At 48.8% G+C, this 12,528-nt stretch overlaps 1 protein-coding gene across 7 annotated transcripts in view; it reads left to right on the top strand.

Moving 5' to 3' along the window:
* Positions 1-3,191: 3,191 nt before the first annotated feature.
* The window catches only part of RFX2 (regulatory factor X2), a 66,997-nt gene continuing 57,660 nt past the window's right edge, over positions 3,192-12,528 (top strand). For 4 of the 7 annotated variants that reach the window (XM_071728208.1, XM_071728206.1, XM_071728203.1 and 1 more), the window contains exon 1: positions 3,192-3,333. The gene's annotated coding sequence lies outside the window, so the exon portion shown is untranslated. The remainder of the gene's footprint in view (positions 3,334-12,528) is intronic. The other 3 variants (XM_071728205.1, XM_071728201.1, XM_071728200.1) reach the window with 3 other exon arrangements.

Below are 12,528 nucleotides of genomic sequence, written 5' to 3'. Positions count from 1 at the left end.
ATGCTAAGCAGGCACTTCTGGAGGATTTCATGAAGCTCTTTGGTAAATTTGAGTGACAACTCAAAATAAAAATGATGCCATTCAGTATGGGCAAATGCAAAGCAGGGTGCTGAAGCAGGAGCAAGAAACCACAGCACTGTGAGATCAAAAAGAACTATTTCTGTAGGAAAGGCCTGGGTTTTTCTAACAGAAAAAAGCAGAGGGTTGTTTAATTTTGAGAACAAGGGACTGAGGGCAGAAATGAGAACAACCTTTAAACACATCAGAAAGAGCTATTAAAAAAAAAATAATATTAAACTGTCCTCCCCATTGTTTATGTGCATTAGATGACTTCTCCAAAACCATCCCATCTCTGTTCTCTATTTTACTCTTTATTAAGCAATGACACACTGATGTAAAATTTGATTTTTTTAAAACATCCTTGGCTACAACCCCTTTAGAGAGTGACTTATTCTTCTCTAGAGCTTCTTAAAAATCTCACCCGACGTGTTCTTGGTGCCCAGACCTTGGAGTTTTCCAGTATAACTCTTGTAGTAACATATCCAGTGCAGGGAGATCAACCCCAAATCTGCAGACAGACCAAAAGCCAACCAGCAAGTCCAGTCTCTCCAGTTCATGTTGCCTCACTCAGTCACTTTCTCCTTCTCTCCCTTTTCCAGTAACTCCTTGCCCGAGATGTTAGGTAAGAAAAAGAATAATCCTGCAGTGTTTGGAGCTGGCTCTGTTATTGGAGTCTCCATGGGTACAAATTCCACACACTTCCTTGGCTTAGGCTGGGACATATTTTTCAGAAAACGTTACAGAAAAAATACATCATAAAAGCTTTTTCATCGTGTGTCAGCGAGGTGAGCCTTGAAATCTTCAGGTGCCTGATGGGGATTTTTTTGCAGCAATTGAAACATGCACGTGGTGATGCTGCTGGGTTTAACTGGGAGGGAGGGGGGTGCCAAACAAAACCCCACAAACACAAGGATTCTGTAAAGCTTTCTAAAAAATGTTGCTTTCCTTGGCATCACCTGCCTTCAAAAATAAGAGAGAAGAACTGGGACTGACCTAGAGCATGTGTTGGTTTTCCTGATGGTTTTCCTGATGGTTTTCCTGATGGTTTTCCTGATGGACTTCATTGCCAAAATTATAAACAGGAGAGAATGTGGGGAGCAGAGCACCTCCTTCTGTGATTAATTCGAGTGTCATGGTCACCTCAGTTCTAGCATCACTTTTAACTGAAGAGAAATGCCTGGGATATAGGATTGGGTCAACCTTAGGTGGGTCAGACCAGCTTCAAAGCTGGGAGGTTGTGGGTTTTTTGTGTTTTATTGTGTTGATGGGACCTACAAGAAAAGGCAGGACACATCCCTCCATCCATAATTTCTTCTTTAGGAGCAAAGCTGTAGTTAACCAGCAAGCCATAACCAGGCTCATCATCACCATCCAAGAAAAACCTCTTAGAAGTTGAACAGTGGGACCACCTTTGCTTTCAAATGCTTTTAAATTTTTCACATTTAAAAAAAATGTGATTTGAAAAAGAGAAAAATCTCCCATTAATTGCAGTGCCAGTGTTTCCTTCACTCTCTCATTGGGACAGACACAAAGCTGAGCCTGCATGAAATGCCAGAAAACCAGAGAATGTGACCATTCTTCACAAAAAGACAGGGATGAGGTGGCTTTTGCAGCTGTTTAATATTAATTCCCAAGGGAGTTGCTTTAATTACCTGGAAAGTTTTATGTATGATGATTTGTTATTATAGGAATCTATCCAAAAGGGCATCCCAGGGGCAGAATTTGTGATGCCCAGCCCACTACAGCAAGGTTGGTTTTCCCCAAAAACCAAAGGAGTAAAGGCCATCCCTATGGATAGATTTTATCCTGTGGGTGCTAAACCTGGCACTGGTGAGGCCGGGTCCAGCCTGGAAATGTGAGGCCTAAGGCTTCAAATCCCCTTCTTTCTTCATCTCACTCGAGCTTTTGGGTCTCTTCTGGTCACTCGGGGAAGGGATTTCAAGGAAACTCCATCTGAAATCTGGGGAATTTCCAGCCTGAACCAGTGCCAGGAGGCACCGATCCTCACTGCGGGTGTTGTGGGGTGTTCACTGAAGGGGGGAAGAGTTCTGCTGCTTTCCAATGCTCTGAGTCCAGACACTACTGTTTAGGCTTCATTTTCTCTGACCCACCAACACAAAAAAACCCCCAGTTCCACCTTCCCACTCCCAGTTCCACCTTCCCACCCCCAGTTCCACCTTCCCACCCTCCCAGCTGGCAGACATCTCCTCAGACTCACTCCATACCCCCAGCTCACCAGAAACCCCCCTGGCTCCTGCAGCCCAGCACTTTGCAGACCTGGCCCGTTCTTTAAAACCCGCAGCGGATGCTCCCGGGGGAAGGAGCTGCTCTTAGAGGGAACATTTGGGATGCTGTTGCCGCTTCTGTCCCTAAATCCACCGCACGCCCCAACCCCACTCCCAGCGCTGCCCGTGCCCCCTTCCACCGGCACCGGGGTGGGCAGGAGGAGGCTGGACCCATCCGGAAGGATTCTGTGCGGCGATTCACTAAAATATTCCTAAAATTTGCCTTTACCCGGGACCCCCCGGCCGCTGTTTCTCCCTCAGCTCCCATCCCTCCCCCTCCCTCCCTCCCTTCCCCCTTTGTTGGTTGTGACTTCACAGCCGGTCGCTATGGAAACGGTTTGATGTCACGGGGAAGTGGCAGCTCAGGTAGGAAGAAACCAGCGGGGACTCGGAGGAACCCGGAGCCCTCCCGTGCGCGGGCCGGGTTTGTGCCTCCCCCCCAGGAGCCCACGGGAAGACTTTTTCATATTTCCCGTCAAATCCTAACATTTCGCTGAGGAAAAAAATGAAACTTTTTTCTTTAACTCTGTCTTGTGTGTTTCCACACCGAAGCGCTGAGCCCCCAGGACGCCCGCTCAGGACCCATCCCCGCCCCGTCCCCCCCCAGCTCCTCCACGTCCCGGTCCCGTTCCCCCCCCCCCTCACCCCCCCCCTTCCCTCACTGCCGGGCCCGCCCCGCTCTGAAGCGCCAAAGCGCGCGCCAACTCTCCGCCCCGCCCCTTCCCCGCCGCCATTGGCCCAGCCCCGCCCGGTCCCGCCTTTCTTTCAGACTGACAGCGTTTCGTCCAATCAGCGGCGCCTCTCGGCGGCGGGGTGGGCGGGGCCTGGCGGTGACGTGACGGGAGAGGGTAGCAACAGTTGCCTCGAGACCCGGCGCCAGGCGCCATAGTGACCGTAGCCCTGGAGACTGTTACTTGCCAACGGGAGCAACGCGCGGCCCCGGCGGCCGGAGCCCAGCGCAGCCCGCGGCGCCCGGCGGGGAGGGCAGGTGAGCGGGGGCACGGCGCCCCGCAGAGGGGGGAGGAGGGGGAGAAGGGGGGATGGAGGGGGGGGGTTGCCGCGGGGGTCCCGCCCGCTGAGGGGGCCCGCAACGGGGCGGATGGGGGGAGAAGGGGGGGGGGGGAAGGGGAAGCGAGGCCTTCGCGGCCCCCGTCGGGGTCGGTAGAGGACGTGGCCCCTCGCCCCGGCCCGGCCCTGCCTTCCCCCCCGTCCCGGCCGCGGGCTTCGTGCCTCGGAAGGTTTTTCCTGAGCTCCGCTGCCCTCCCGGGTGCCTCCCGGGGCTGAGAGGGCTCCCCCGCGCCTTCCCCGGAAAGTTGGGAGCGGCGTCGCGGCCGGGCGGAGCGGGGGAGGCGGCACCACCCTCCCTCCTTCCCTCCCACCCCCCCTCACCGCGTCCGGTGCCTCTGCCCGTGGGCCCCGCCCGGAGCGCGGCCGGCCCGGGGAACGGGAACCCGAACCGCCCTCTGGGTTCCGGAAAGACCGCGTCCCTCCCGCCGTAACCAACTTCTCCCCGGGTTGTTTTCTTCCTTTAAGTCCCGGCTCCGACCATCAGGTTCGGTTCGGAACAAACCGAACGCTGCTCCAGAGCCCGGCGGGCTCCGTCCCCACCCCCTCCCGCGGCGGGGGGAGCTCCCAAGTTGCCCGGTGAGAGTTGGGAAGAGGGGCCACGGGCCGGCCGGCCCCTCCGCCTTCTCCTTAAGCAGCTTGCAGAACTCTTGTGCTGCCTCCCTTCCCCTCCCAGACACTTCTCTTGGGCTTACTGGGGGGGTGAGGGTTTGGTTTCAGCTCCAGTTCATCCCTTTAGTTCGCCAGGGCTTTGAAATCTCAGCGTTTGCTTGCTTGTTGGTCTTAGAAACGAGCGAAAATTGCAATGAGACCTATTTTTAAGCGTCTGCCGTCTATTGTTGACTTGGTTTCTCCTGTTTGTTTTGAATAAAGTATGTTGTGAAACGAGACTCATCTCCTGTTAAAGCAGGATTTTGTGTATGTGCCTATTTCAAGCGTGAGTTCCTGCAGTCTGATTAAATCTTTCCATTCTTTGACTTAGATACTACTCTAGAGTCTTTTTTTGGTTTTGCTATTGAAAGAAGCAAATCTTACCAATTAAAGAGCAAAGTGGAATAAATATTTTTTTTTTTTAAACGTACTTTATGCTTTTGGGCTTGGAATCTCCTTAAACTGACCATGCTCAGATTCGGATTCACTTGTTACTGACAGCATTTTTCATCTGCTTCTGCCCAGACTTTTCAACTCTTTGTCTTGGTTACAAATAAGTTGAGAATAAAAGAGTAATAAAATAAAATTTAAAAAAAAAAAAAAGGAAGAAAAAATCAGTCTCAAAATATAAACCTTAAATTCTCAAAGTGAGAGGATCTTTCTTTGCTGTTTGACTTTCTGTGTGAGTTTGCTTTTTGGTCAGTTTAAGATTAATTCTGTCTCACCTCAGGTTTTGTTTTAAAGTTCTCCATCTAGTGGGAGGCAGTCAGGAGGATGGGGAGGCATCTCAGAAGGTCTTCTCCTGGTTAACTGTTTCAGGGGGGGTTGAATCAGCCTCTGAAGGTATCTGCTGAGGGAGTCTAGGATGAGCCAAGCTGGATGTTTGACTGCTAGAAAGCTGAAGTCAGCTGAGGAAATTAAAAAAAAACACTTGTAGGACCAGACTGTGGGTGTTGGGTGTTTGGCACGGGGGCCGGGATGTGGTGGCTCTGTCAGCAACACTCGGTTTCATTTTTGAAAGTCTGAGTTCATCTTTTTAAATCCCCCCCCTTGGTTCTCTACCTCTCAGTGTTGCTGTCCTGGGAGATGTGAAATCTGTTTGAATCGTGTGGGATGCTTTGCTTTTGCCTTTTGGTGGATACAGATGTGGGCAAGCTCCACGTTTTTTTCTTTTTTTATTTTTTTTTTTTCTTTGGAGCCTTTAGAGTTCATGTTCTCAAAGCTGTTCCTGTGAAGGGGAGGCTTGGAAATACCCATCCTTTCAAACAGAATCTGGCTTCTCAGGTAACTGCAGGTTCTTGGCCTTAAGGGTGATGAAAGCAGGCACAAAAGCAAGAGAGGGCTTGACAACTGGAATTTCTTTGTCCCCACTTGCTTTCTGCCACACACAGGAATGATCCCAGTGCATTTGTGGATGGTTGTAAGAGCATCTGCTGCTGCAGAGCTGGAGAGAGCCAGGTCCATCAGACTTCACGTGGGGCTTCCACAGACAGTCCCTGCTTTGCATTTCCCTGCTGTGTCATTTGCATCTCATGAATTCTTCTCATAGCACCGTGTCCCTGTCCTGGGACCCTGTGTGCCAGCTCTGTTTGCTGTGGAAGGCTCTGAGTGAGTGTGAAATCCCAACACTGCTCCAGCAACAGGAGAGGGGGCAAGATGGGCCACAGCCCAGTGCAGCAAATTCTCCTTGAGCATCCCATCTGCCCTCTCAAAGAACATTTTGTGGGCTTGGAATATAAATGTGTAGGCTGAGAATATAGCTGGGGAGGCTTGGCATAGAAATGTGTAGGTTTGGCATATAAATATGGAGGTTTGGCATATAAATATAGAGGTTTGGCAAATAAATGTGTAGGTTTGGCATATAAATGTGTAGGTTTGGCAAATAAATGTGTAGGTTTGGCATATAAATATAGAGGTGTGGCATATAAATGTGTAGGTTTGGCAAATGTGTAGGTTTGGCAAATGTGTAGGTTTGGCAAATAAATGTGTAGGTTTGGCAAATAAATATGGAGGTTTGGCATATAAATATGGAGGTGTGGCATATCAATGTGTAGGTTTGGCATATAAATATAAAGGTTTGGCAAATAAATGTGTAGGTTTGGCATATAAATATGGAGGTGTGGCATATAAATGTGTAAGTTTGGCAAATAAATGTGTAGGTTTGGCAAATGTGTAGGTTTGGCAAATGTGTAGGTTTGGCAAATGTGTAGGTTTGGCAAATAAATGTGTAGGTTTGGCAAATGTGTAGGTTTGGCAAATAAATGTGTAGGTTTGGCATATAAATATAAAGGTTTGGCATATAAATGTGTAGGTTTGGCAAATAAATGTGTAGGTTTGGCATATAAATATGGAGGTTTGGCATATAAATATAGAGGTTTGGCAAATAAATGTGTAGGTTTGGCATATAAATGTGTAGGTTTGGCAAATAAATGTGTAGGTTTGGCATATAAATATGGAGGTGTGGCAAATAAATGTGCAGGTTTGGCAAATAAATGTGCAGGTTTGGCAAATAAATGTGTAGGTTTGGCAAATAAATGTGTAGGTTTGGCAAATAAATGTGTAGGTTTGGCATATAAATGTGTAGGTTTGGCAAATAAATGTGTAGGTTTGGCAAATAAATGTGTAGGTTTGGCAAATAAATGTGTAGGTTTGGCAAATGTGTAGGTTTGGCAAATAAATATGTAGGTTTGGCAAATAAATATGGAGGCTTGGCATGTAAATGGAGGCCCATCATCAACAAGGGACATCAATGTCCAGAGAAGTGGTGGAGTCACCATCCCTGGAGGTGTTCAGGTAACATGGAGATGTGGCACTGCAGGATGTGGTGCTGGTTGGACTTGATGAGCTTTGGTGTCTTGTCCAACAGGAAGGATTCTGTGACTTGGTCCCACGGGTTCTGGTGAATCTCTGGCAGCTCAGGGCTGGGAGGAAGGGCTGGGGTCTCCCATCTGAAGACTTAAAGCTTGTAAATCCCGTGTTACACACCTGAAGGTACATCAGAAATGCACTTTCTGGGTACTTTTGCCTGCCTGAACCTGACCTGGTAATTAATTTAAGGCCGGGATCATTAAAGCCACGAGCAGGCAGTGACATCAGCTGATTCTGTACATCCTGGCTGTTTTACTGGTGTAAATTCTTCAGCTGAGAGTATTCATTGCCACCAAAAGTCACCTCTGTTACCTTCTCTGCCACAAAACATCTCCGGGGCTGCCATGAACATAAAGCTGCAGTCAGTGCTTCAGAACCCAAGCTTTTCCTGGCTCCCTGGCAGTAAAACAGACGGCGCCAGGCATTGTCTTTAAATAGTCTCATGCTTGTAACACCTCAGAGCACTGACAGCTGTTGTGTTTAATCACAACATGTTTTCCCTTTTAATACACGCCTGTAAACAGAGCTGCTTTAACGGATCCTGGCGGATTTTCCTACTTCAGTTTTAGCACTCGGGGAGCTAAAAGCGTCCCGCGGCGTGCAGAGTCAGAGGGAAGGGCAGTGCTGATTCAACAGGCTGCTCGTCCCACTCTGCTTCTCAGCCAAACTTTCTGCTGGAGGCTGCTGGGTTATATTTAAACCAAGTTTTCCCCTCTTTCCCTCCCGACCAACAAATGCCAGCGCAGTGAGTGCCTGGCCCCCTGCCAGCTGGAGCAGAGAGTGCCAGTGTGGAGAGGAGCACCCAACCTCCCTGGGTGTCACCGGGTGCTCTGGGATTATCTTTCTGGATATTTGAAACACGTGCAAGGTTTTCCTTCTGTAATTTGCTCCTTGAGGCTCCTGGGTCTTGATTCCTGGGCTCCAAGATTGACAAATCCACCTGATTGTCTAAGAACGTGCTTGGATTTCTCACGTCAGGATGTTTCCTGTCTGAGTAGTGTATGAGCTAGTTAGGCCATAAATACATAAAGAGACAAGAAAACATTTTTTCAGAGCAAATTATGTACCCATTAATACACTGAACAAAGAGGAGTCCTTTTGTATAGGGTGCTTCTTACAGAAAATCACTTTTATTAACACACAGAGGCAATTATTGCAGTGCCCATTAATATACAAACTGATTTCCAGTTCAGGGCAACAGGGAAATGAAAAACAAAACCCACCACTTTCAGCTCTGGGTCATATTTTTCAGAATTATGGTTATGTTTGCATTTCATCCAGCTAAACCAGAAGGACTAGAAAAGTTTAAATTTGTGTAATTCAGCTGACTTGTTAAAACAATTTTTAGTGGTGTGGAGACATGTGATTTCATGTCAGTGAATGTGAGAATCTTCCTCCTCTGATGATGATATTCATTTTTTAGGACACTGGAAAGTGTCCTAAGCTGTACCTATCCATCATGAGATTTACAAGGAGTATTTGAAATTGCAAGAGAAGCAGGAGGCTTCTCAAACACAGCTTGATAAACTGTTTTGTTTAGTAGATATGTTACTACACAGGAGTTAAAAGCTATAGAAATGACAAATTAAGGCATTTGAGAAGTAATTAAAGGCAACTGATAAGCTTGCTTTTTTCCCCTAAGTTATAAATTTTTAAGAAATGAAGAATGCCTTTTTCTGAGTTTAATAGAGGCCAAAGAAATCTCAGCATAGTCCAGATGTCCAGCAATGAAACTTTCAGAGATTAACAACTGGACCTTGCATTTGCTTTTGAAGAACCAGGAGTCACAGAATGATATTTTTATATAAAGCAAATGCAAAAAAAAAAACAAAAAACCCCAACCCAACTGTATTCTTTTTTTTCTTGTCACAAATCAGTCCTTTGCTGAAGGAAATCCTCAGTGTCTGTGGTAAGGAGCTGGACAAGAAATAATTTCAGAGTGCAGCAAGGTCTCCACTGCTGCATCAGGCAGTTCCTGGATGAATATTTGACTGTACAGTCTCCACAAATGGTTTTGTTTTTCCAGTTTGAGATGGTTCTGCTCTGGCTTTCTGTGTGGGAATGTCTGAATGTGGATGAGGACAAACAACAGCAGGTACCTGCATGTAGAGAATGCTGAAGAGCAGCAGTTTGAGACACGTCCCTGTCTTCCATGGCAGAGTGAAGTCAGGTTCAGACTTCTCCAGGGCCTCTCTAGTTTTACAGGCTCCAGTCCTTACAAAGAAAACGTAGAACATGACCTGAAATAAAGTGAAAGCAGGAGGCAAGAAGGATTCTGTGGTTACCAACGTGTCCAAAATGCATGGAGCAGCCTCTCTGTATGGAAATCAGCTCAAGCTGAGCTGTCATAAGCATTTTTTTGTTGCTTGCTGCATCCATGCCATGAATTTTGCTGCCGTCCGTAGGGCTGCAGGGATGGGTTTCCTTTCTGTGCCCTTGCCAGCTGACACTGTTCTGCTGTGAGAAATTCCCAGTGTGGCTCAGAGTTTCCAAAACGTTGCCTGCTCAGCTGTTCCCATAGAGAGGATTTCACAGAATCACAGAATCCTAGAATGGGCTGGGTTGGAAGGGACCTCAGAGCTCATCAAGTCCAACCCTTGCTCCACTCCCCCCGTGGTTCCCAGCCCATGGCACTGAGTGCCACATCCAGGCTCTTTTGAAATATCTCCAGGGATGGAGAATCCACCCCTTCCCTGGGCAGCCCATTCCAATGGCTGATCACCCTCTCCAGAAAGAAATTCTTTCTCATGTCCAACCTAAACCTCCCCTGGCACAACTTGAGACCTCTTGTGCCCTCTTGTCTTGCTGAGAGTTGCCTGGGAAAAGAGCCCAACCCCCCCCTGGCTCCAACCTCCTTTCAGGGAGTTGGAGAGAGTGATGAGGTCTCCCCTGAGCCTCCTCTTCTCCAGCCTCAACACCCCCAGCTCCCTCAGCCCTTCCTCACAGGACTTGTGCTGGATCCCTTCCCAGCCTCCTTGCTCTTCTCTGGACCTGCTCCAGCACCTCAATCTCCTTCCTGAGCTGAGGGGCCCAGAACTGGACACAGGACTCAAGCTGTGGCCTCCCCAGGGCTGAGCACAGGGGCAGAATCCCTTCCCTGGACCTGCTGGCCACGCTGTTCCTGAGCCAGGCCACTGTGCACACATGGCCACAAACTCCAGGTTTTGGGGCAGGAGCAGCAGGAGATCAGGGATCTGATCTGCTGCCTCCTCTCTTGGCCACCAATTGGCTCCTGGTGTTGTACAGAGGTAGAGATGTTTGCTCATGGAATAAGATTTTCCCCAACTCTTCCAGGGAAGTGGTTCACGGGTGGATTGACTTTTCTCCCATACAGCTTTGGAGCATGGGTCCTGCCTTTCCCATTGGGATCTGAAGCCCTGGTTTCTAAGTGCCCAATTTGTGTGGAAGCAGGAGGATGGAATCAATGCTGAACCCAGGTGGTGACACCCCAGGGACTGCTGAGTTTGGGATTGTGTGCTCAGTGGTTCTTCCAGGCTAAAGCAAGGCAGTGGGACCACTGAGCTGAGCCCATAATTGAGGATGCACCTTCTTTTGGAGATGTCACTCACTAAAAGTGACAAGAAACACAAAGGGAAGAAGAGAGAGAGAGGAAGAGGTGGGGGTGGAATGATGATAAGCAAACAGCCAAGGCATAATAAGCAATTTCCTTGGCTGCTGCCTGGTTAGTCATTGTGAGATTGTTCTTTAGTATCAGCTGAAGATCCCATTGCCACCATGACAACCCTGGAACTGTTCTGGATAATTTCTGGCTTAACACACAGCTGATCAAACATTCACCTTCTGTGGGGAATTAGATTAGTAATTGTTTCTTCTAATCTCTGGTGGAGGATATCTGGGATGGTGGGAGTTCAACAAGCTTTGGAACAAGGCATCTCATGCTGACAGGGAATACCCCAACCTGTGTGAGATCAGGCAACGTTTTAGGAGAAACCTAAATCTTCATGTTTATGAGAATAATTGGGAGTGCTTAGAAAATTCTGAAGCAGCATGTTACTGGTAGCCAGCTGGGCAGAGGGGTCACCTACTTTGTACACTTAGTTTGTTCCCAGGGTGTGAATGGTACCAGGCTGAGGAGCTGCCTGACCCCAGTGTGACACCACAAGGCACCTCCTGTACAGATCCTGTTCTGCTGCTCTGCCTCGAGGAGCAAATCCACTGTTTTATGAGGCTCAGGGTCAGGCTGGCCTGTCCTTGTGTAGCTGAGCAGGTAGACAGCAGGACACTTTACAAGGATCATTGTTTTTTCTCTTCCTAGGTCTGTGCTACAGTGATTAGAGAAACCAGATTTAATTTGTAGCATGTACAGACATCCAGCAGTCCTACACTGCACACAGCAATGGCCTGAATCCAGCACTGGTTGAAATTGCTCTGTTCACTTGATTTGGAAATGTTATTCGTGGTGGTTATGCATATGCCTTCTAGAGTGAGACCTTTTGGAAGGCAGTGTTCAAAGGCACAAGCAGCCCAGGTGATCTGATCATGTGGCATCTGATGATCACTTTGGCAGTGAGGATTTCCCACTGTGAGGATTTTGTTACTGCCAGGACTGGGTGCTGACATAGCAGAGTTTTGTAGAGTTCTGATCAGCTCACATGAAAAGAATCATAGAATCATAGAATAGGCTGGGTTGGAAGGGACCTCAGAGCTCATCAAGTCCAACCCTTGCTCCACTCCCCCCGTGGTTCCCAGCCCATGGCACTGAGTGCCACATCCAGGCTCTTTTGAAATATCTCCAGGGATGGAGAATCCACCCCTTCCCTGGGCAGCCCATTCCAATGGCTGAGCACCCTCTCCGTAAAAAAATTCTTTCTGATATCCAGCCTAAATCTCCCCTGGCACAACTTAAGACTGTGTCCTCTTGTCTTGTTGAAAGTCGTCTGGGAAAAGAGCCCAACTCCCACCTGGCTCCAACCTCCTTTCAGGGAGTTGTAGAGAGTGATGAGGTCTCCCCTGAGCCTCCTCTTCTCCAGCCTCAACACCCCCAGCTCCCTCAGCCCTTCCTCACAGGACTTGTGCTGGATCCCTTCACAGCCTCCTTGCTCTTCTCTGGACCTGCTCCAGCACCTCAATCTCCTTCCTGAGCTGAGGGGCCCAGAACTGGACACAGGACTCAAGCTGTGGCCTCCCCAGGGCTGAGCACAGGGGCAGAATCCCTTCCCTGGACCTGCTGGCCACGCTGTTCCTGAGCCAGCCCAGGATGCCATTGGCCTTCTTGGCCACCTGGGCACACTGCTGGCTCCTCTTCAGCTTCCTGGCAATCCAGACTCCCAGCTCCCTCTCTGTCTGGCTGCTCTCCAACCTCTTTTTCTTTCTTCTCCCTACTTGGCTTTCTCCAAGACCTGATCCTGAGCTGAACTCAGATGATGAGTGGGTTGGGTCAGTGCTTCTTGTGGCTAGGATGAGTTTACTCATCCTGGTGTCCAACACCTGCTGGTGTTGGACAATTTCATAAGTCTTGAGCATCCTCTACTCAGTGTGCACAGGAGGCTGTGGGAATGGTCACCAGGCAAGTGGCATTCCTGTCCCCAGCCCCCCCTGGGTGGCAGAGGGTTTTACCAGTGTCTGAAGTCAGAGCTAA

The sequence above is a fragment of the Heliangelus exortis genome, chromosome 28, assembly GCF_036169615.1.
Source record: "Heliangelus exortis chromosome 28, bHelExo1.hap1, whole genome shotgun sequence".
Taxonomy (NCBI): Eukaryota; Metazoa; Chordata; class Aves; order Apodiformes; family Trochilidae; genus Heliangelus; species Heliangelus exortis.
This window is presented reverse-complemented; position numbering and strand designations above follow the sequence as displayed.